The sequence below is a fragment of the Pongo abelii genome, chromosome 10, assembly GCF_028885655.2.
Source record: "Pongo abelii isolate AG06213 chromosome 10, NHGRI_mPonAbe1-v2.0_pri, whole genome shotgun sequence".
Lineage (NCBI taxonomy): Eukaryota > Metazoa > Chordata > Mammalia > Primates > Hominidae > Pongo > Pongo abelii.
The window spans coordinates 21,305,186-21,327,983 of NC_071995.2; the positions used below are offsets into that span (position 1 = coordinate 21,305,186).

The 22,798-nt window shown below is 35.8% G+C and overlaps 1 protein-coding gene and 1 long non-coding RNA gene across 2 annotated transcripts in view; one reads left to right on the plus strand and one right to left on the minus strand.

Moving 5' to 3' along the window:
* The window catches only part of PDE3A (phosphodiesterase 3A), a 303,896-nt gene that overhangs the window by 200,450 nt on the left and 80,648 nt on the right, over positions 1–22,798 (plus strand). The gene's annotated exons all lie outside the window — the stretch shown is intronic.
* LOC129049077 (uncharacterized) overlaps positions 12,053–22,798 on the minus strand; it is a 35,100-nt gene continuing 24,354 nt past the window's right edge. Inside the window, exons 2-5 of the long non-coding RNA XR_008511859.2 lie at positions 17,476–17,687; positions 13,172–13,266; positions 12,599–12,637; positions 12,053–12,234 (exon numbers count right to left, since the gene is read on the minus strand). This is a non-coding gene — a long non-coding RNA (uncharacterized LOC129049077). The remainder of the gene's footprint in view (positions 12,235–12,598; positions 12,638–13,171; positions 13,267–17,475; positions 17,688–22,798) is intronic.

Sequence of the window (22,798 nt, forward strand, 5' to 3'; positions counted from 1 at the left end):
TTACAAAACTATCTAAACAGAATATTTTATTAACTTAGAACTCTTCACTAAACTTCCAAATAAAAACCAGATCTTTCCACCTCAGTAAAATACTACAGTGTCATGAAACTTTATAATTCTTATCTAGCACCAAATCTACATTTATCTAAAGATTGAGTGTCCATCCTGCATTTTTTCCTATTTTCCTCGTGGATTAGTAGCATATTTAGAATTTTTGAGGTTTCATGCTAAAATTTATGAAGGAAAATAAAATATATAATACCCTGTCACAGTAGAAGGGGATACTAAACATCTGTTGAAAGAATAACTCTTTGAGCAGACAAGTCATTTAAATATAAAATATGCAAATTATACAAGTGATTTTAGTGCTTTGGACAAGATTATTCACTGCCACGATCCCTCCAATTCTGAAGTTCGTGCATGTATTTTATGTTTTACTTAGAATAAGTTATTTTTGTAAGTGTATGAGATACCAAATCAGAAATGCCAATATATAATATCTTCCCCCCATACTGTATTGATTGGCATTCATCAGTAACTACCAGTCAAATGACTAGTCTACATTTCTAAACACACTGAAATTTCCAAACTTGGGAGTTGGTTCATCTGAGAGTAAAGTGCTTAACTGGTGATATTTGTGTCTTTTTAAAAGCTGACTTTGATGGTAAGTTTTTCTTATTTTGTAAGTAATTTTTCATTGCTTCCTGTAACAAAACATAAAAGATTTAAAATAAAATACTTAAAATATACTTTGAATTAATTAAAGGAAAAAGAAAGCAACATTAATTGAATATGTATTTTTGCCATATATTGTGCTAAGTACTTTTTTCACATAATTTATTTTAATCTACAAAATAATTCCTGAGAGTAGATAATTTATTTATTCAGTTAAGGTTTTGGGGCATCTCCTGTGTGTAGGCACAGCGCTGGTGGTGAAGCAGTTCCATGCGAAACAGGACAGATGAAATTTTGTTTCTCATGAAGCTCGTGTTCTAGAATTCTAGATATTATTTTTATACCTTTACCTATGAAGAGACAGACTTGAACAGTTGTTATGACTTGCCAAAGTCACTGAGCTAGAAAGAGGTAAGACTGTGTTCAAATGCAAGGCTAAGATGCAAGACTGTGTTCAAATGCAGGACAAATGCAAGAGGTAAGACTGCTCTAATTTGAAAAAGCCACTTTTGTCTCTTCTGTGCTATATTCCCTTCCCCAAGATATATTTAAGATGTGATTTATCATGAAGATATCCAAACACTTTACCATATAAGGTCAAGATTCAATTTTTATTTTGTTGCTAATTATGATCATTTAAAATAAATTCATTTTTATTTAATTATTTGCTAAACCTGAATTTTAATTAGAAACATAATCCCTACATTGTGATAAAGATTATAAATTGAGTCTCAGAAATTTGAATAACTACAAGGTCAATCTTCGAGTAGTGGGTTTTCCAAACAGTCTTGTACATGTGCAGGAAAAAAAAAAAATTTCAGAATTGCTTTTCTGACCAAAAAAAATGGAGATTTCAGCCCACAGAAATATAGCCCTGCATTTTCTGCTTCCAAGCCTGCCTTATGTAAATTAGATTTATTATGTCCAGTACATGAAGAAGTTCCATGCCAAACCTATATAGCTCTTTAAGCTTTCTACTTCACCACATTTGCAGCGGGACTGTTAAGTTAGTTTATTTGGAGTAGAAATTACCTCTGAATATGAACTTTGGAAGACTTCTAAAAGTCATATAACCTCTCATTTAACCAGCACCAGGTCCATGGGGGTAAAATTTACTATACCTGGTCTTCTTAAAACTGCACATCTGTGAAAGCAAAAGGTTATAATTAAGTTTTTCTGGAATTTCATGAAATTACACATTGTAAAGTATAGTCCTGCAGGATTTCATGCTAACTGAAATCAAAGACAGTCTGGTATAGTGGTGAAGAGAATGATCTTTGAAATAATAAAAATTCCAAGTCCACCATAGAATGTATATATGACCTTAGTGAGATATTTAACCTTTGGAAGTAATGCTTTTTCATCTAGAAAGTGAGTCAGTATCTACTTTGAAAGTTTTTTCTGTGGATACAATGCATTGGAAGACATTAAATTAAACAATACATTGGAAGACATTAAAAAAAAGTATGTGGAATAAACACTCTCATTTAGATAATAGCTTTCATCATTATCATTATCATCACCATCACCATCACCATCATCATCTTGCTCCCACCACCACCAGCTACACCTATATATCATGCTATACAAGTATACTCAGTGTGATGAGCCCAGGCCTTCTCTTCTCTGATCCTTCAGAAAATGACTACATGATGCCCTTGGGCCATAGAGGATCAACTTACAAGGTCACGTTTGTCTCACTGTCCCCAATATAGCATGTGTAGCATCTTCTAATCTTTTTCTCCCACAAACAGCAAGACATCTCAATATCATCCTACAGTAAAGGGAGATTATACTGCCTCATAATCTATTCTACCAAAATGATTGTTAGCAGGATCCCACCATTACACAGATTTCATTCATACTCAAGAGATGGCATCAAAACCAAGCCCCCAAATGGAAGTATCTTCCTTCCAAGTTTCTATAAATGCCATTGGACATACTATTTATTGAGTTATCTTTGACTACATGAGTAGGACAAATTATTTGTCTAAGTTGGAATGCCTGTTTTTCAAGTAATTTATGAGGAGGAATATAATATTATCCACAAAGTATTCCTTAGGAATTTTCAGTGGGAATAGTAATTTTGATGTCCTGTATCCTATATTTTATGAAAGAAATTAAGACAAAGTTGTTCTTACTAAAATTGGATTTACTTTTAAATCGACATTCTTATTAGTTGGCATAAAGCAAAATGTTAAGTAAATTTCAGCTTACCTAATTTATCTTATTTAACTCTTTCATTATGGCTAATAGAGTGTTTTAAATTAAGCTATAAAATTAATTAAGATTAAGCTATAAGAAAAAGTTCTGACTAAAATTAGGAGGGAAAAATAAAGCTCTGATTAAATAAACAATTACAGAAAAATAACTTTTAACTCTAAGATAAATTTGCCTTGCAGCTTGGTTTTGATGTACAATTTGTGTATTAGCTGATTAGGTAACTTCTAAAACCATCAGCTATCTACTGGTTACAATACAGGGAACATTTGGGAATCTAACCTAGTAGCACATAATTTAATAGGTAACACATATTACTCTCTAAGATTGTTTGGGATCATCTACAGACTTTCATCCAAGTGAAAAAGAGTTCTACTTCATTCTCAGTTAGGTCACAAGGTCTTGTTCATTTTAGCTGTTTATAAATTTTCACTGAGAGGCTATTCTTTCATCCCCCTATTTTTTTTAAGCTCAAAGTTCTTGATTTAATCTGATAAATGAGCTCAAGTTACAAATTCTAATCTGATGATTTTTAGTTTCTTATACACCTGATTGAAATAAGGGTCTTTTTAAAAAAATGTATCACAAAACCCAATGCAAAACAACTAAGAAATCTGGTCAATAGTTGTATATATACACAAAGAACTTATACCTAAAACCTATTGCTATATTTTAATTTGAACTTTTTAAAAAATTGATTAATTTTTGTGGGCACATAGTAAGTGTATATATTTATGGGGTACATGAAATATTTTGATATAGGTATGCAATTCGTAACAGTCATATTATGGAAAATGAGGTATCCATCCCCTCAAGCATTTATCCTTTGCGTTAAAAATAATCCAGTTATACTCTTTTAGTTATTTTTGAATGTACAATTATTAATTTGAATTTTTATTATACTAATCTATGAAATGAATATTATTGAGAGAATTGCTTAAATTTTAGCATTACCAGTCTTTAAGTTTTCTAAATATGGTTTTGGAGTAAAATATTATCTTACCTTTCCAAAGCAAGGAATTTGGAAACAAGATTAGTCTCAAGTATTAATTGAAGTGTGAGTACTATTTCATATGTTACAATTTTTATATTATCTATTGAATGTTAGATTGGCAGGAAATAGCAAAATTGACTAAAATAGAGATGTGAACATCCTGAAATAAAGACAGTACTATATACAACTAATTAAAAACAGAGGGATGAGTAGTTTGGCAGAAGAATTAAGATATCTGGAAAACGAAATAAGAATTGCCTTGGTCTTACATGATGTGAAAGGACTATATCCACTACTAGCAATAAACAGAAAAGAGAAACTGACTTTCAGCATTAAGCATTCGTTGGTGGAAATGAAGTTAGATAGTTTTCATTTTAAGTGTGTTCAATTTATGGATATTCACAGAAATATAATTTGTCAAGTAGAACAATCTTCTTGTCAGTTACAGAAAAGATATTGATAATGAGAATGTTATTTATCTTCCCTTAGCCATGTGCTATTATGGGCTCAGATTGGCTTCTCGTTTTTTAAATGGAATGTGTCCAGTTGTCAGAATACAAGATTCAGCAACCTAGAGAGTAACATGGAATTATACAAAGAAATAAAAGGATAAGTTGGAAACATGAAGTTTTTTTTTTTAACTAAACCAGGTGAGGTCCCCCAAATACAATGAAGAGATTGAGGAGTTAGCACCCTCCAGTACATCACAGATGCAGCAAATGCAATACCACTGTATTAGAAGTACTTTAGAGGGGGAAAATATTAAATCTTCCCATGGTAACAAGTAGGAACTGGAATAAAGACTACTCAGATTATACATGAACCACCCCCCAACCCCAACAAGGAATTGCAGAAGAGTTTTCTAATTTTAAAGAGCTGGCTAGAGCCAAGTAACATGAGTAGGTGTGAAACAGTGGTGCTTTGGGCGCCCAGTGACTAGGTCAGCATGGCCAAGAACAGCATTCTAGAGCACGCAGTCTGTGTGGGTCAAGAGTGTTGAAATATGATGAAATGGTGGGTTAGGTAGGAATCACTGATACATACCTTGTTTGCCCTGCTAAGGACCTGAGAATTTACCCAGTAGATAATAAAGAACAATCAAAGGATTTTAAGTAAAGAAGGTTTGCTACATTTAATGTCCCTCTCCTCACAGTGTTACTGAACTGTCAAGTAATGTCAACACACATGAAACTGAACCGCATATTCAGTTTAATGTGCGTTTTTGTATAATTTGAACGAGACTGGAAACCAGGAGACCTGAACTCAGATTCCAGCTGGCTTAGCCCCAAATGAGCTGGGAAATCTTGGACCAGTCAAATAATCTCTTCATGTTCATTATATTGAACTAGTCAAATACCATCTTTATGTTCCAGTTTTATTAATTTTAAAAAATAATGAATCCAGCTTGGATTACCTCTACTATCTCTTCTTCTTTTATTTTGCGGTTGTGTTCTGTGGCACAGAAATGGAATTTAATACATACAGGAAATGTGCAGTCATTTTATTTACCAAACACGGGGCGGGCCGGGGGAGAAGCGTTTGTTTTCTTGTATAATTAAGAGAAAGCTGTTGAAAATATAAAGACAATTGAAGTAGTAGTTTTCAAAAGATGGGAAGAAAGTAGAGGTGTGAATTCAGAAACAAACTAGTAACAAACGTAGGTTTGAAAAATTTACCAGAGTGGGACAGGGGCAGTCCTGTGGGAATTCCACTCATTTCGTTACATGTTCCGGGGAGAAACTGGATAGGTTAGGGTCAATGAAGTCGGGAGAAATTCTTAAATATTACTTATGCAGTAGGTTTCACTTTGTCTCTAGGAGTTTCACACTATTCCAAGAGAGTACAAGGCAGGAGTTAGTCTAATATGCTCCCCGGAGAAGGCTTCATAAATAAGCTATATTCTTTATGATCTTTATTTTCAATTCAAGGACCGTGTCAGGATAGGCAAGGTGGTACTGCAGTATTAAACAGACCCCAGTTCTCAAAACAGTGAGGTTGATTTGTTGCTCCATACTTTGGCTAGGGCTCTGTTCTGTGTCGTCCTCACTCTGAGACAGAGATGATGGGGCAGCCACCGCCTAAGACATTATTAATCACCGTGGCAGAAGGAAGGAGAATTCTATTGGGTATGGCTTTGGCAGTTAAGTGTCACATTCTGGAGTAATACAACTATACACACACACACACACACACACACACACATACACGTAGTACTCACTAATGCACAAGTGGAAAATAGGATCATCACAATAAGCACTATCATTTGAAAGAGAAGAAAATAACTCACACACCATCACTAACCTGAAGCCATTCCAAAATCTTACTGGGAGGCTATTTGAAAGTCCCTTATCCTAGGGCTAGATACATTTTTAAATTATTATTATTAGATCTGGTTCCGCTTCCTGGGAGAAAGCCTCTGTCTATCGTTCTCTGATCCCCTGGTCCCACTCTCCCTGGTCTCCCTGATCTGATTATCTTCTATGATCATCACCTATAAAGCGAGCATTGGAAAGGATGCCATCCTGGGGGCTTTGCAGTTTCATTTGATCACTTCCTATATGTAAGTCTTTAGGAGTTTAAGAGTTGTGTTAGGTACTGAATAGTGTTCTTTTCATAGTATAATACTCTCAAAACCATAGCTCCTTTTAAAATTAATTCAGTACAGTTTTGTGTGCTAATAATTGCACCGTCAGTTTTTTTTTTTTTTTCCTGGATGTACTTTTAAGATTTGCTGTATTTCTGTGTCCTTTAGGTGTTGTGCTTCTCACTCCCAATTTAGGTAATGATAATTTCAGACTGTCAGGCTTTGTTGGGAAACCCTAGAAGATTTTCCATGAGAAAAGAATTTTTAGTCTCTTTTCCTTGAGTTATTCTATCCAACTGAAAAGATATATTGAGTACTATAACCTTAATTTGATTTTGCTCTTAAACACTTTAATCCATTCAGAGGATTTATAACAGGGGTGGTGACCACATCTTGATTAACCCTTACTGAGGCTGAGTTGAAATATGCATTTTTAGCTCAGTGCCCTTCTCAGTTCTTCTGCTATTTAAGAAGGGAAAGCAGTTGCCTTTTCTGTGTTCTTGGACCTTTCTATTCCCTTTTTTTCATCCTTGCAAACAAATCTAGTCTTTTCTGAGCTCATTTGTCTCTTATACCTTGTCAAATACAGCTCACAGTAACCAATAAATGATACTTACATCCTGTTGTCCATTCTCTCTGGTAGAGCTACAAGTCCATTAAGTCCTTCATCTACCTTCGAAATATTGCAGACAGCGGTGTTACCATATGCTCCTTCTCTGTGTCACATAGACTACCTCTTTCCAGCCACTAATGCCAGGTTCCTCAACACCAGCTCTCAGGCCCTTCCCCTATTGCCTCATGTAGTTGGGATACTTTACAGCCACAGCCCACTCTGGGTACCAGTTCTGAATATCTTTCTACTCTGCAGTCAGCAGTATATACAATGATTCAGAGTTGCACCTTAGGTAATGCTTTGGTAAAAATCAAAGGTTCTTAGGCTCAATCAAAGGGATTGAGAAAAATGTGAGAGACTGCAGAGAAAAAACAATTGAAGAGCCATGTATTATAGAAATTGGAGTGGGAATGAACTCTCACAGAAAGAAAAGTACCAACTGAAAGGCTGGTCAAGATTTGATTAATTCACAAAGAAAATTACAAAAACTTTAGGAAAAAAAACCTAGTATTTGGGATGTACCAATGAGACCATGCACGTTAGATCAAAATTTGGGAAATATAAAAACAAACATAAACATAAACTATAATCAATTAAAATTGTATAGTTAGCATCAGAGAAGTATTTGTTTAATGAAATTCACCATTAAATTAAATTAAATTAAATTCATATTTTAATCTTGTAACAAGCCACCTCTTAGGGGATTCTGTGCCAGTTTAAATAATCTCATGACTTGGGGGTAGAGAATTGTGAGGAGGGAAGAAAGATTTGCTGGGTAATTCCTGTAGGGTTCAAAAGACATGGCTCCTTACCTCAAAACTTACAACTTGGATTAAAAAATAATAAGGCACACAAAAGTTAGGAAGACATTTTAATGGTCTACTGTTGACTACAGTAGATGGAAGTTGAAGAGGAGAAAAATCTGTATAGACTGAAGACTTCAGGGATAATTTCATATAAACTGGTGGCTTTAAAGGATAAATAAAAGTTGTTTGGGGTGGAAGAGAAGAAAAGGCTATTTCAAAATTCAAGTCATAACCACACTGGCAATATTAAAAATATTCTCAGATCCAAAAGCATTTAGTCAAATTAGGGACTGTGATCATAGCAATCAATGAACTAGTGTGCATTTTGACAAGCAAAGGCTTTCTGATTCTTTTCTGTTTCTCTTTCTATTGATCATGGGGCTAGGAAAATTGCTACAAATTATATTTTGCTATTTATTTTTTGTGACATCAAGAGCAATAATGTGTGCTAAGTCAGAGGAATAAATGTACAGCCTAGTATTAAAGTAATGCTCCTTCACCCCCTCTGCACACTCGCATGTTGCTTTCCTAAAAAACATGCAAATATGCAAGCGTTTCCTAAAAGTGACAGCTAATGGTATAAATTAACCTCTTCAATCTGGCATTTTCAAAACTACTGTAGCACATAAAAGATAGTGGTGAAATATGAATAGTAAATGGAAGAATGACATGTCCTCCGCCTGCTTTCAGAAGCAAATAGAGGGTTTCACTATCAAGAAAATTATAGGCTCTAGGTTTGTTTAATTACTGAGATTTTCAAACCACCTTTCTGACAATGAACTAATTTGGGTTTGAGGAAAAAAATAGCAGAAGACAGTTCTTTCTAAATTTTCTTTTAAAATTACGAAAAGCACTCAGAACATTGGACTTAATCATTAACAGAATAAAGGCAAACTAGAAATGGTTTATATAGTTTAATATGATGAATGTATTAAATTTAACTAGAATAGCGGGTAAAAACTTAATGCCAAACAGAATGCTTATTGCCCCAAATTCTCAGACTTTCATGACTTTGTGGTAAAATAATAGATTTTGGTTTTGGTTTTGTTTTGTTTTGCTAAAGGGTCATCAAGCAGCACATGACTAAGTAATATTGATACAGGTAGTGGTATGAGAAAGTTGTAAGGAACTAAGACAGAGAACATGCGTCACAGCTCAGAACCAAACGTCTACTACCACTTCACCATTTACTTTTTTTCTCATGTTAGAATTTGTTGTAAAGCCAGTTGAATACATCCATAGATGTATTTTCAACATTACAGACTTTGCAACTTTTTCTTTGTTTGAAATTGAGCATGTAGTATGTACATGTACATAGATTTCTAAATGTAAATTCTATAGAGAAACTGTGGAACACCAAAATTATAAAACTGGGCACAGCTTCATTGACTACCAGTATAATGAAAAGAAGATCCTTTGAAAGATTTAATTCTACGTTCTAAAATATGTATTGTGTTATTTAGGTTGGGATTTTTTTTTAATTTTCCAAACTCTTAGCAAGTTTTTGTTTTCTGATTCAGATTCTTCTAAAAAGAACTTTTAATAAAAAGACATTTGCCTCCAAATTAAGAACTAAGGAAATATCCTTTTGTGGTTAGTCACTTTAAAAATGAATATGAAATTATTATCATTATTATTATTGAGACTGGGTCTCACTCTGTCACCCTGGCTGGAGTGCAGTGGCATGATCTTGGCTCACTGCAACCTCTGCCTCCAGGGTTCAAGTGATTCTCCCACCTCAGCCCCAAGTAGCTGGGAATACAGGCATGCACCACCATGCCTGACTATTTTTTTTGTATTTTTTTTTAGAGATGGAGTTTCACTATCTTGGTCAGGCTGGCCTCAAACTCCTGACCTCAAGTGGTCCGCCCACCTCAGCCTTCCAAGGTGCTGGGAGGATACAAAATTATTTTGATGGAAATAACACATGCTGCGTTATTAATAATTATATTTATTTTAAAATATTACAGAATATTGTAATAAAATTATAGTGATAAAATATATATATGCTTATATAGTAGATAATTAAACTTAGAATGGTTTGTCACCATTGATCCATGTTACAAGCTAGACTCTGAAACAATATTTATTGCAACTACAGCTATTGATATTTATAGGAATATGTTTTGAGACCATAGACTTTTTTCATTTTTGTGTTTGTTTTTGTCTATTTGTAAATGGAAACATTTATTTTTAATGTGATTTTTGATTGCACTCAAAAACAAGTGCACTGGTGGAGTCAATTTATGATGGAGTATAGAGGTGAAAGAATAAAGGGAAATACATATAGAAATAGCATTCTCCAACAATCTTAATATGCAGAGGGAAAAATAGTTAATTTTAGAAATTACTGAAACTTAACTGTTCTTGAAAAACTACCCCTCAAACGAACTCTTGCATTCCAAGGAACAATTTAAAAATTACAGACTGATTCCCTTATCCTTCACTTTTTCCCTTCCCCCAATTGTCTGATATCTGGCTTTCTACTCAAATTCTACTCAGTTCAGTCAAGCCCCTGCCCAGAAACCTGGTTAGCTGGTTTGTTTTCCCTCAGAACTCAGGTTCTGAAATACTCCCCTCTACTTTGCCTCATTCATAGAGTAAGTTTTTGAATATAAATAAAAAAACTACACATTGGGTACAGTATACACTGCTCTGGTGATGGGTGCACCAAAATCTAATAAAAATTCAATTTTATTTTAAAAACTTTATTTTTTAAATCATTTTAAATCTCTCACAATTTCTGTAGTTTCAGTGAATACAGAGTTTGGAATTAGGAGGTCATGAAGTTTAACTATATAAACTTCCCAGTGATTTCTACACTGCCCTCAAGGAGTTGTTTTGCCCTATCTTAATTCCTACTGGTGATTTCATTAGGAATAAGAGTGTTTTGATAAGAATAGCTTTAAACTGGATTTCAGTAATGAGATGGTACTTTGTAGAAGCTAATGGTTAGGAGCACAACAGGCTGTAGAGTTGCAGACTGCCTGGGATCACATCCAGGCCCCATCAGTTACTAGATGGGAGACCTTGGGCAAGTTACTTAAACTCTATGAGCTAATCTGTGAAATACATATAATATTAGTACCTACTTTTCTGGATCATAAGAGGACTAATGAAATAATCTATATAAAGTGCATAGACTGGTCCCTGGTATAAGATAAACCTTCAACAAATATTCATTTTTACTTAATTTGCTGTTACTAATTGGCTTTTTTTCATTGATCAATGAAAATTATTTTAAGTAACTAATGTACCTACTTTCATTTTTATAGCCTAGAAATAGTAGGAAAAAATCACAAGTGATGAGAAATATGTATTAATTCTATTATAGAACAGGAAAGCTGTTCCATTTCTATGAAAACTGGGAAGTACAAAGAGTTTGACTGATGAGGACAGAACTAATGCTGATTGGTGAAGGTAGGTCTTGGCTCAGGTTCAGAGAGAGCCATCTAATGACCACAACCTTCAAGTTCTAGACGCACCTACTGTGTGAAAGGTGAATTCCTTTTTGCTTTCAATAAAGGAGAATCCAGAGAAAGACTGGTTGTGCTCTTTAGCTGGGTGGGACACCTAGGAAGTGTCTCTTGTCAAAGACATAATCCTTGATTTTGCAGGTCCAGAAATTCATTTTGTGAGGTAACCTAGAAATTTAAAGTCTGAAATATTAGTTCATTAGAAAGTTACAAATGAGTGAGATGAATCTTTGTCAACTCAAAAATACATGATAGGTTTGTCAGAAAATTACAGATTGTCATCAATAGCCCAGGGCATTCCAACAAGCAGTACATGACACCACTCAGAATCTCAAACTGTGGTTCAGAGAGATGTAGAACATTAAATGAATGTTATGCTCCGTAAGTCTCATATCTCCAGAATGTTTCTATTTATAAAGTTTAGTAGCATTTTCCCCAAATATCAGAACCTCCTTTTTACCAGGACAGGATTTATACACATTGATTTTTCCTTGGGGGTTGGCAACCTGTACTTTTAATTTAATGCAGAATGCCAGATTATTGATTAAAATATTTTATTTTAAAAAAATTGACAGTAAGACTGCTGAATAATTTTTATTGTCCCTTTATTACATTACAGTCCTTAGGAATAACTCAGAAGAATATGGCTATGAATTTGAGATGTTTTATTTTGACCCAAGCTCAGACTCGTTCTTAGGCAAGATAGGCCCTGTTCTGTAAAAAGTATCCATCTCAAGTGTGCCGTTAATATTCTGAATGTCTTCCTTTTCTGGCAATTTTCATTTTTTTGATGTCCTTGCTTTCCTTCCCCTTAAAGCATGCTACCTGTTTTCTGGGCAGTTTTACTGTCTGTTCTCTTGATTCCTCTGTTATTAAAAGAAAAATAAGTTTCACTTAAAGGTAGTTATGATTAGGCAAGGCACTGAGAACATTTTTCACTTCCTTGTTTCATTTGATACACTATAGAAAATATGTTAGACCTTTTTTGCTCATTGAAAAAAGCTTAAAAATACAAATCTACTAATAGTACCTCAATCTTGTTCTTTCTCTGGTTGCTAATTTGACATTTTCCTCTGCCTGATTATGTCGGAGGATTTCTCATTTTCTATCCCTAAGCTGCGCACAGCTCATAAAAAACAGTAGTTACCAAGTGACAGGTGTTTTTGGAAAACTTGCTTAGTTTATACGTTCAGAGAAGACATTGCCTCTAAATCAGCAGCTACTAATGACCTTTTGTTCCAGGGAGTTGTTAGAGATCCAGATGAAGTCCTGTAATTGAAGTATAGTTTAGGCTTAGCCCAGAGCTGGTATTTTCCAAACATACTTTGTTGAGTTTTTATCTCTGCCCTAAGCATTTATTCTTGGAATTTTCAAGATTCACTCAGTTTCAACAATAGGTTATTCATTTTCTTGCCTTCTCTTCCCATTCTCATGTTCTGCTTTAACCAAAACAGCATAAGTTATTGAATATCATGTAATGCTAGAGTGTCAACAGACCTGCGTTTCATTCTGTCCTCATCATTTGCCAACTGAGAGACCTTTAGTAACAAAACCTCTGTGAGTCTGAATCTCCATATGTAAATAGTAATCACAATCCCACTTATCAAGCTTTTGTTCATTATTAAATGAGATAATTTGTGAAAATGTCTAGCATGCTACTAGACAAATAGTATATGTTCAATAAATTCTCATTGTTCTCCTTCAACCTTAAGTTATCTTTTGAGTGCTTTTTTTTTTATTTTCTATTTTTTACTCTTTTGCTTTCTTTAGTAATGATATTTCAGTTTTGACTTTGGTTCATACCTTTTCCTTTCTGTGTCTTCACTGTGCTTGCCTTGCCTTTTCTTCTTTCCTTTCTTCCACAGACATATACTGAACACTCAATACTATGCTAGACACTGCGGATACAAAGGTGAATGATACTGTTGATCGAGTTCACGGTTTTATGGGAGCATAGAGATGCACAATCAAATGTAGAATTTAAAATGAGGACAAGTGTACTGAGCATTTGCAAAGCAAAACAGGTTAGCAAAGGCCTCCTGGAGAAGGGTAATAGCTGGAGTAAACCTTTAAGGGTGGGACTAAACCAGTGCACAAAGGGTTGTGTCTTCTGTGTAAAGGGAACATGTTCCAAAAGCAAAAAGGCAAGAAACAATCTGTTAAGAAGAAACCACAAAGATTTCCTAAGAACAGAGAATGGCACGAGTTGAGATGGAAATGATCGGGAAAGGAAAGTTAAGTCATAGAGGGTCTGGATTTAGATATGACACCCCTCCCCTTTAAAGTTAGTCTGAGCAAACTTTCAAATTATACAGCACTCTTATTATTTCTTCTGACCTCCGCCAAACCTATCACGTGTCCTTTACTACCTTAGCTATTTCTCCTAGTGGGACTGTGTCATATTCCTCATGTAAGCTGGAGTAGGATTAAAAGTTTATTAGATAAAAGGGAGCTCTTAAAAAAGATTTAGTCTTAAAGTGACATAGCCATATATGTACTTTAAAATCACTTCTCTAACTTATAGGATGAATGAATTTTCATGAAAAACTTAAGAGTCTGTGTGAAGATGGCTCCGATCTACTAAAACTTTGTTTAACTTGAGGAACTCAGAGCTATGTGAAATTTATGAGGAATTATAATTGGAAAATAATGGTTTTAAAGGTTATTGTTAATACTAGGATGTTTAACTTTTTTTAAAAAAAAAAGTGAAAAAGCAAAACTTAGGAAAGACGAAGGCTTAGGTCTACAGCAATGTAACCAAGCAATTCCAAGATTGCTTAATACTTACTACTTAGCCTTATCTTTAATTTGATACATAATATTGTTTCTCAAAAATCTTTTGCACTGATAGTGGACTAAGTAGCAAGGATCAATAATATATAGAATCTCATTCAGATATGTATTTTTTTAATCTTCAGGAGTAGTCCATTTGGTTGGCTTTTAATGAGGCCATTTTACTCTTTGCTGTTAATGGTATTTGCTCGTTTGCAGGAACAGGCTAGGTATTGTATTTATCTTTTCCCTTATAAAGAAAAAAGTGACAGTAGGCAATAAATAACTTAAAATTACTAGGCTCTGCTGGGCGCGGTGGCTCACACCTGTAATCGCAACACTTTGGGAGGTCGAGGTGGGTGGATCATGAGGTCAGGAGTTCAAGACCAGCCTGACCAACATGGTGAAACCCCGTCTTTACTAAAAATACAAAAATTAGCCGGGCAAGGTGGTTGCGTGCCTGTAATCCCAGCTACTCAGGAGGCTGAGGCAGAAGAATCGCTTGAACACGGGAGGCAGAGGTTGCAGTGAGCTGACATCACGCCACTGCACTCCAGCCTGGGCGACAGAGCAAGACTCCACCTCAAAAATTAAATAAATAAATAAATAAAATTACTAGGCTCTTCTATACTATGTACAAATATTGGGGTGAATTTTTTTTTTAATTAGGACTTCTGGAAAAGATTTGTGTTTCATAGTGTTTCTTCTAGAATTTTACTATTTCTTTGACAGAGAGTACAAACATTGAGTTGACCTGTTTGTCTTTTGTTCAGTAATTCAGAAAAATATATTTTTTATGGAACATATCTAAAGAAAAATAGCTTAATAACTATATCATCTGATTTCAACTTTGGAAAATATATAAATGTACATCTAAGCTTCTAGTGAATGGTTGAAAGAAGTACATATGATGTGTAAGTTCTTAAGCCAATGGATTCAGCCTAGAGCAGCAGACCTGTTCCCAGCATTTTAACACTAGGTGTTTATTTACAGTGATCAAAGTGAGAATGGGTTACATCAGAAGTTAGATTAATAGTTTTCTTTAACACCTCTACTTTCACAATAAATGTGCTTCGAGTCCTGACATACAGATAGAAAAAGGCTTTAAAGTTGCTCTTTAATGTGATGATCTATACAACCTCTAACTGGAATTTGAAAGCTGGGGCCAAATACCACTGCGGCTCTGATGCTAAAGCTGTTTCTTAAAATGAAGCAGATAAAAAATAGAGAAAATCTTTTTTAAAGGCTACTTTACTCCTCGCCTTCTCCATAACTAAATGTTGGAGCTTTCTGCTGGGGAGGGGAGAGCAAAATTGGAGGTGGAAGAGAACCGTGGAGAAGGCGGTAGGGGCAGTTGTTTTTCTGTGCCTGCTGACGTCAACGAAATTGCCAGATGGCATTTGAATGCTTTGCAAAAAGACAGGAGCCTTTTATTACAGCTGTCACATGGGGTTTCATTCATTTGCATTCCCAGAAGTGGTCTAAAGCTTTCCCTAATGTAGGAGTAATGAGGGCTCTGTACCTTCAGAGACCCAGAGGGCCTTTTGTAGGATGTTGTTACTTTAAGTGGCTCTGATAAGGGACACAGGCTCAGAGAATGCCATGTTTCACTGTCAGCTTCAGAGGACCATAAACTACTCAGCTTCAATTAGGACTATAATGTGATCATTCAAAAAATATTCTCTCCAGAAGGACTTTCATGGATCATGACAGCTGCAGAAACACACCAGGGGGACCTGAAGGGTCTAGCATGGCAGTGGTGGGCTACAGAACAAAAATGCAGGTTCCATGAATTGACCCCAAGACTGAAAAATAACCAGTGCACAACAGACCTGAGCATACTACAAACAGCTTTGCTCTCACCATTTTGCCCCATGCTGCCTTGTCAGCCCCTCCTCAATATGGGGGAAAAATGGACCTTTTCGATAATCTGGGGGCCTATATGTAGGAGAAAAAGAAGTTGAAGTGCCAGGAGCTGTGCTCTCAGAAGCTGACCCCAGGGCCACTTTCTCAGGCCAGGCTGACCTGTCCTGTCTATACCTTAACCCTTCCCACTGCCAGAAGTTTTCATGTTTTACTTATTTTCTGCCTGGAATTTGTCAAGCTTTTAATTCATGGGGTTATCCTTTTTGTTTGTTTGTTTGAGACGGAGTCTTGCTCTGTCACCCAGGCTGGAGTGTAGTGGCGCCATCTCTGCTCCCTGCAAGCTCTGCCTCCTGAGTTCACGCCATTCTCCTGCCTCAGCCTCCCGAGTAGCTAGGAGTACAGGCACCTGCCACCATGCCCGGCTAATTTTTTAATATTTTTTAGTAGAGATGGGGTTTCACTGTGTTAGCCAGGATGGTCTCGATCTCCTGACCTCTTGATCCACCTGCCTCGGCCTCCCAAAGTGCTGGGATTACAGGCATGAGCCACCGTGCCCGGCCTCATGTATGTTCTTTTTATAATGTACTTATTTCTGGGACAGTTAATTGAATAAATTGAATAAATTGACTTTCAGAGCAAATTGGAAATTGAAAAAAAAGTGGAAAGTATTTATACCAGAAACAATATTTTTGCCATGGTTACTGTAAATTATATTGTTCATGGTAAGTAATTTGACATATTAAGGGTGACCTAAGCTGTGTTACCCAGCTTGTTTTCTTTCTAACCTTCATCTGAAATCAATGACATGATAACTAACATAAGTAGAAGGTTTGCTGGCAATAGGTCTGTGCATTGTGCACAATAGGTCTGTGCAAAGTATACCAAGAGCTTTGGAGTCTGGAGACCAGGGAGACTTAAAAATTAGTTCACATGGCCGGGCGCTGTGGCTCACACCTGTAATCCCAGCATTTTGGGAGGCCAAGGCGGGCGGATCACGAGGTCAGGAGATTGAGACCATCCTGGCTAACACGGTGAAACCCCATCTCCACTAAAAACACAAAAAAATTAGCCAGGCGTGCTGGCAGGCACCTGTGGTCCCAGCTACTCGGGAGGCTGAGGCAGGAGAACGGCGTGAACCCAGTAGGTGGAGCTTGCAGTAAGCCGAGATCATGCCACTGCACTCCAGTCTGGGCGACAGAGCAAGACTGCATCTAAAAAAAAAAAAAAAAAAAAATTAGTTCACGTTAGTTCACATGAAACATTACCTAGTTTCAATCTTATGCCTACACTCACGGTCATAATAGGTTACCTACAGTGCAACAGATCTAGTGAAAAATCTTATGCCACCTTGTGAGTTGGCAACATATTACATGGATGTGAAGGCCACTGGCTTGAGCGATGGACAAACCTAGAATACTTTTCCGACTGCTCTATTACGCGTCACATAAAACAAACAAAGGTACTCTTACCATCCCGTGCTCCAAATGCATAATGCATAAGCTCAGCCGTGGAATATTTTCCAAATATAAATAGTGGAACTGCTGGTGAGTGTATTCATGTCATTCTGATTTCTCTTTCTGATTCTGCTTCAGGGTTTGGGGAGATTTAGGAGGTGATGGTGAAGATTATAAAATTTCAAGAAGCACCTTCCAACTTCCTCTGACCCCTTTTCTTCTCTCAACTGCAGGGGAAAGAGGCACAATCAGTATCTTGTATTTATGAGCAAGTTCCAGACCTGAGTGAGAGGTGGCATGTGGTCAGTTTCAAGGAATGAGAGACCAACATCCAAGAATAGTCTGGAGGAGAAAGGACATATCAAGAAACACAATTCAAGCTGGGTGTGGTGGCTCACGCTTCTAATTCCAGCACTTTGGGAGGCTAAGTTGGGAGGATCACTTGAGCCCAGGAGTTTGAGACCAGCCTAGGCCATATAAAGAGCCCTCATCTTAACCAGAAGAAAGGAAAGAGGAAAGGAAAGGAGAGGAAAAGGAAAAGGAAAGAAAGAAAACAATCTAAATGGTCAGAGTAATGGCAATTTTAAAAGGCAGCAGGCACACATTTAAATTATACACTCCCACTCCAGACAGTACAAAGATACGCAGATAGAATGGAAATTAGAAATGAATTCATGAATAAATGTTTCGTCTCGTGTATACTTGGGCCTAAATCCCAAGAGCATGTAGGTTATGGTAGGTCTGTGATGTGTGTTTCATGTTTCTCCAAGAATAAACCTTAGGAAAGCTGTAGTGATAATAGCATTGTCCCACTTTGCATGTCCTAGCTCCCTGTCCACTTTGAAAGTGCAGAGCACTTGTACCAGGCATAAGTATTGCCATTGTTGATAGTATAATGGTTGTTATTATCATCACTACTCTGATATGTTAAGGTTTGCCTGAACATGAATTAAAACAATGTGTTTCTGAATGTAACTACAGGTGATAGTCCTTTCTGGCATATTATGCCTTTCCCCCTAAAGTCCTAAAACAGTAAACCTAGGTCTCTTTTATGTCTCAGCTACAGAAATATAATGTTTTGTTAATTCATCTCCTTTAGCCACAAAATAAGTTTTTGATTGTACAGTAATATAGTATATTTCATACGTTGGGCAGTGCTACAGTTCAAGGACAGTATACAGCCAATGTACATACTTAACTCTATTTTGAATGAAGTGAAATGACAAAGAAGTGAATAATCAATTGTCAGGCTACCTTAGGGTCAAACTATCATCTGATCTGACTTTAATAATACTATTTTTCAATTAGAAGAAATTAGCATACAATATTTTAGGACCTAGTGTCTCAATGCTTATGGCTTGTTCCAGAATATAATTACATTTTACAAGAAAGTAGCCACAGGAGTGGCTTCATGCTGACACACAGATACAACCTTCTAATGCCAAAGGCAAATTGCCAAAATACGTGCATTGTTAGGGATCGGAGGAAGAAAGAATGATACACTGTTCTGTTCTCTCATGCTGAGCCCTGTAAGTCCAGTCTCGGGGCTGGTAGAGAGGTGTTATTCTTTTTTCTCAGACTCAAAAACTGTAAGCTTACCCACAGAATTCAGGTTTCACAGAACTTATGCATTTTAACTTATCTCATGAGAGGCTGATTAATAAACCAGAATGTCAGTGTACTCATTTCTCTTGAGAACTGTCATAGCCAAACAGATTGTAATAATCGTGGTGGCTATCCAGTATTTTGTGTTCAAAGTAAGAAAGTCTACCTGGGCAAACACATCAGTGAATAAGTAAATGTATTTATAGTCTGGCAAACATTTTTATGCACTTCATTATAATAAGTACTGGTGATATAATAAAGGGTTAAGTAAAATACATGGTCTAATTTTAAAGAAAGATATGCAAACAAATAATTGAAGTGCAACGATTAACATATAATTTTCAATATGGCACAGATACCAGTATGTCTTCCAAGCAGAAAGACAATAATTCATAGTCTTAGGTAGGTTACATTACTGAAAGCTGATAAATTGCATCTGTTTAAAGATGTTAGTTTGGATTTAAGGGGAATTTTTTTTTAACTCTTCAAACCTAAGGAAGAAAGAATATTGTGTCTTAAAAGCATATGGAATGCCAGTGTACTAATTACAGTGGAAAGGTCAAAAGGTTGTATTTGTTTTGAGGGAACAGAGAGATTGACTCTAGATTTTCAGAATTACCTTTCTTTAAAGGTATAAATTGTCATCCTGCAGTAAATAAAAGGAATTCGAACACCATATCCAATCATTATGTTTTTTAAAACTATAATATCAAACGACTATGCTAGCAATAAGTCAAAATTTGTTCACTCTATTTTTTTCCTTCAGTGTTCTAGTGTTTTCCAATGATGTATGGGTGCTGTTATTACAAACAAAGCCACTTTCTGTGAAGTGTCCACCTATGCTTGAGTACCAACCATAGAAAGGAGCTCTGAAAATAAGCAGTGGGCCTGTAGTCAGGGACTGCTGAAAATTAGGGAGAGCATCAGGGAAATTAGTGCACTGTGCCTCTTCTTTCTTCAATACTCCTTTATGTTCATTGCTCATGGGAATCTGTGTTTGCCTGTTAATTGAGTGTGTTTATTGCAGGCAGTTGCCTTAAGTGACATGATACTCAGTAGGAGGTTGTGAGGACTAGAAGGAGGTCTTGTTTGAATACAAGGGGTGGGGGAGTCACACTTTTCAGACCGATTAGAATAATGAGATTCTCTAAACATTTGAGAACCATTTGTAAGAATAGCACATTATGTTAGAAGGCAATTAGAGCTCATTCTTTTAATAATTAGGTTTTTTGAGTTCTTACAGTATGCTGAGTACTAAGATTATAAAAATGAACAAAAATTGTTCTCAAATGCATAATCTGGTGAGGAATTTAGTCATAATTAGCAATAGAACAATATCATAATAGATGTTTGAACAAAGTACTATGGAGACTTCGAGGCTGAAGCGACTAATTTGGTGTCAGTTTGAGAATGAAGCTAGAATGTTTTTATATATTAAAGTTGAATCTTGATAATCAATACTAAATAAAAGAAATGAAGTGGTAGGCAGAAGGAACACCATAAACCAAAGCACAGGGTTGTGGCATCATATCTGTAAAGAGAATCCAGGTTAGCTGGAGGGATGAGGCATTAGTAGAGCATGTGGAGATATAACTGGAAAAGGGGGGCGGGTTAAAGGTTAAATGTTAACACACTTAAAGACAACCAAGAATTTGAATGTTGTTCTCTAACTTTGGGGAGCCCTCAAATGGCAGAGCAGCATAATAATATCTCCGCATTGGGAAAAGCCAAGTTTGTGGCAGGAAGAAACTAGAAGAAAAAAATATTGTAGCCATCCTCATGTGATATCATGAGAGACGGATTAAAGCAGGGATGAGAGGCTTTTTAAGGAAAAAAAAAATGTCAGTCTTGCATGTAAATTTCCAGATCCACTGACCAATTTGATGTTGAAGGTAAGAAAGCAAAGAATATATACAAATAAAACCCAAGAGTCAACGTGTCCAGTTTTGGTTAGTGATTTTGGTTTTAGCCAAGTAGGAAATACATGAGGAAGAGATTTCCAAAGATAAAATATTTTCTTTTGGAAAGTTGAATGTGAAATTGCTTTGGAATATCTGAGTGGAGCTGTCCAGAAGCTCGAAGGAGTGGTCAGTGTTGGAACAACAGATTAGCGGGTACTGTATTCTTTATAACATAGGGTGAGGGCTGGGAGGGAAGGGCACAGATTAATGTGGATGAAAATAATAAAAAGGAAAGCAGACAGAGAGTTTGTTCTCAGAGAGGCTGGAAAAAAGCTAGGCCAGAAGAAGAGGAGATGGCTGTGCCTGAGGTGCTAAGCTTCAGTAATGTCTGGTGGTGAAGCAAGAAAAAGCCAGGAATGTTGTCATTAGATATTTTGATTAAGATATTTATTAATATTGATAGAGAATTAGTGAGAGCAGAACTCTCTTTAAGGGCTTTCAAAATGTTAATAGATTATAATTTTTTAAAAAATGGTTAGCTCCTTAGAGATGGGGTCAAAGACCCTAATTTTGTTAGTAGAGGAAATGCTAACAATGTTTTTAAGTCGTGAGGAAAAAGTGAGGAGGAAAAAGAGAATGAATAAGAAATGCACTAATTAAAACAAATATGCTGTCTATTAGAAGGATGAAATTAAAAGTATAGTGGTAGGAGACTGGTATTAACCAAAAGAAAAAATATTATTTGCTCATTGAAACCATAGGGAGGAAGTCAAGAATTATGAAGTCCTGTCTATATTTAGAAATTCATATGAAGCCGAATTAAAGTCCTCAATAAAGATTGGATAGCTTATTTTTGTATATTTTCTGCCAAGAAGAACTGGAGAAAAGAGAATTCATTTAAACTAATTAGGGGCTTTTTTTTTTTTTTTTTTTTTTTTTTTTTTCTGAGCCTGGTACCTGAGCAAAATGCTGTGGGGTTAGAAAATAAATATGAAATGACGCTCATCTTTAAGAAGCTTACAGAATCCAAACATGTCTAAAGTGCCTTTCTATAAGAATATTAAATGAGTAGCATTTTGATTATTAATTTGCATCTAGGATTTAGATACGGATAGTATGTTGGGGGCTCGCTTGTAGAAATGAGTCACTTGGCTAAGAGAACTAGCTGGTGCTCATCACTCAGCCCTCAGTAGGTTACCATGTTCGGCTGACCCTAAGGTAATCATATTTTTTAATTGCCTTATACTATTCTGAATATAATAAGATTATAACTAAAACTGTTCTCCTAAACTGAAAGTTATTAACCCAGACTTGTAGATCGATACATTATAAAATTTTATTATTACCACCTATTTATCTACTCATTATATATACAGTTGGTAAAAAAAAATTATGCTGTATTTGTTATAATATTTTCAACTGTAAATAAAAGAAAACTTTACTTCAACTAATTGTAGCAATAAAGAGATGTTATTATTTCTCATGAATAGAAGGCCAAAGGAAGGAAGCCTTCAGGTAAAATTAGTGCAGTTAGTGAATTCAGCAATGTTATAATGCACCTAGGTTTTTTTATCCTCTCTACTCTGCTACTGTCTATAGTACTGGTGTCATCCTAATGCCGATTCTACTTGTGATCCAAGTTTGTTTGTTGCTGGCAGCAACAAACTTTCTTCTGGAGTAAAAGGATTTCTTCTGAAGAAAAAGGATTTCCTTTTCTAGAAGCATGAAGCTAAGTTCCCCTCATATCTCATTGACTCACATTGGCTTGGCCTACCCATTCTTGACCAAATTCCTGGCTTTGCAGTTGAAATTATCATGATTGGCACAGAGAG